Source organism: Vigna unguiculata, unplaced genomic scaffold (genome assembly GCF_037176805.1).
Source record: "Vigna unguiculata cultivar grain cowpea cultivar isolate G323 ecotype 2 unplaced genomic scaffold, ASM3717680v1 ptg000341l, whole genome shotgun sequence".
In the NCBI taxonomy this organism is placed as follows: Eukaryota; Viridiplantae; Streptophyta; class Magnoliopsida; order Fabales; family Fabaceae; genus Vigna; species Vigna unguiculata.
In genome coordinates this window covers 1-2,500 of record NW_028196976.1, presented here as the reverse complement: position 1 = coordinate 2,500, position 2,500 = coordinate 1, and positions in this window count along the sequence as shown.

Below are 2,500 nucleotides of genomic sequence, written 5' to 3'. Positions count from 1 at the left end.
AGTATTCGGAGTTCTAGCGGGACCTCCCCTTGCTTCCAACAACCCAAGAGTCCATAGTATTCGGAGTTCTAGCGGGGCCTCCCCTTGCTTCCAACAACCCAAGAGTCCGTAGTATTCGGAGTTCTAGCGGGGCCTCCCGTTGCTTCCAACAACCCAAGAGTCCATAGTATTCGGAGTTCTCGCGTGGCCTCCCATTGATTCAAACAACCCAAAAGTCCATCTTCTTCGCAGTTCAACATCGCCTCCCTCGTTTCCAACAGGCCCAAAGGTCGTCTTCTTCGCAGATCCACGAAGAGCTCATCACGATTTGCCACATTCCATTTCCCACGGGTTGTCAACAACACTTTCTCACACTTCCCGCAATCGAGTACGTGCATGACATGCCAAAGCACATCTTATTTGCCTTCCATCGCACTCAAGACGACGGGTTGTGGAAGAACGATATTGTTCACAACAAGTTCAAGGACAACGTCTCAATCAAGGGACACAACCGAATTATGTTGACTGGGTCGCTAAAGTAAACCCGAGTTCATATAATGCACCGCATCCAAAAGAACTAGCCACAACACGTGCATCACTGAGATGTTTCACTAGATGGAACACGTGCGTGACATTAGGATCCTCCAACACCTCTTTTCGTGATGGAAAGATAGAATTCGAAGCAACCACAGAAGTACCGTCTAGTGGGTAGGCAACACAGGGACTGATCAACCAATATCACCCAAGGCAACGGGTGAAAATGGAAGAGATGCATGCTTGACCGTTCGATACGCAAGGCATGGAGCCAGCCAGCAAGTGCATCTCGATTACAACTCACACACCCTCACGTTCGCAAGACACCACACCACAAGACGGTCCACCCCCCACCTACCATGGGCAAGCAAGCAAATGGAAACATCAAGTGACGCAGGGTCAAGCATCGCTAGGCATGAAAATAACTTTCCACAATATCCGAGGGACTAGCTGCCGAGCTAACCAACGATCAGTGACGACCGTGTGTTGGTATTAATAAAGCTCAACAACTATGAAGAGGCTAGTTGTGCCATGATAAACATGCTAACGCACGCACCACGTGAGGGGGGAGGCCTCATCAAGCTCCCTTTAAAACCTGCCAGTGTGGAGCTGGCCGGCTCAAGGAGCACTCCCCCCCCTATAAGAGGTTAATATGCAAAAGGCAAAATTGTACAAGTAGATACACTTTTTTGAGCAGCACATAAGTCCATATCTCGGGCTATACTTCGAATTTTGATGCGATTTTTTGCAGTAATTCGTAGATAATGGTATCTCCTTGCTCACCAAATTTCATAATTTTTCTCGAAGGGGAACTATTTTTTTATTTTTTTTACTTACCGGGTATGTGTAAAATCGGGAAAAATAGAAAAGCACATGTAGACTTCGAATTTCGACCTCATTTTTTCCAGTCCACCACTAAACAATATCAGGAACCTCCCCACAAAATTTCATTCAGTTTGGCCAAGGTCTTAAATTTGACAAATTTTGGCACCAACCTATCTAGTCGCGGTGCACCGACCAACTTGGCCAAGTGCAAAATGCATCCAATTCAAAACTTTTGTGCACCAACACTTTTACAGTACTCATTTGGGGGCATTTGGAGGCCTTTCCAACCCTCACATCTCAAAAACCACGAATTTCATTTTTTCACAAAACTCCCCACCAAGCCATTTAGCTATGCCGCGGTGCACCGCCAACCTTGGCCATGTGCAAAACCCTCCGAACTCAAAACTTTCGTGCACCAAGAATTTCATGGTATTCATTTGGGGACATTTGGAGGCCATTCCAACCCTCACACCTCAAAAACCACGAATTTCATTTTTTCACAAAACTCCACACAAGCCATCTAGCTATGCCGCGGTGCACCGACCAACTTGGCCATGTGCAAAACCCTCCGAACTCAAAACTTTCGTGCACCAAGAATTTCATGGTATTCATTGGGGACATTTGGAGGCCATTCCAACCCTCACATCTCAAAAACCACGAATTTCATTTTTCACAAAACTCCACACAAGCCATCTAGCTATGCCGCGGTGCACCGACCAACTTGGCCATGTGCAAAACCCTCCGAACTCAAAACTTTCGTGCACCAAGAATTTCATGGTATTCATTTGGGGACATTTGGAGGCCATTCCAACCCTCACATCTCAAAAACCACGAATTTCATTTTTTTCACAAAACTCCACACAAGCCATCTAGCTATGCCGCGGTGCACCGACCAACTTGGGCCATGTGCAAAACCCTCCGAACTCAAAACTTTCGTGCACCAAGAATTTCATGGTATTCTTTTGGGGACATTTGGAGGCCATTCCAACCCTCACATCTCAAAAACCAACGAATTTCATTTTTTCACAAAACTCCACACAAGCCCATCTAGCTATGCGCGGTGCACCGACCAACTTGGCCATGTGCAAAACCTCCGAACTCAAAAACTTTCGTGCACCAAGAATTTCATGGTATTCATTTGGGGACATTTGGAGGCCATTCC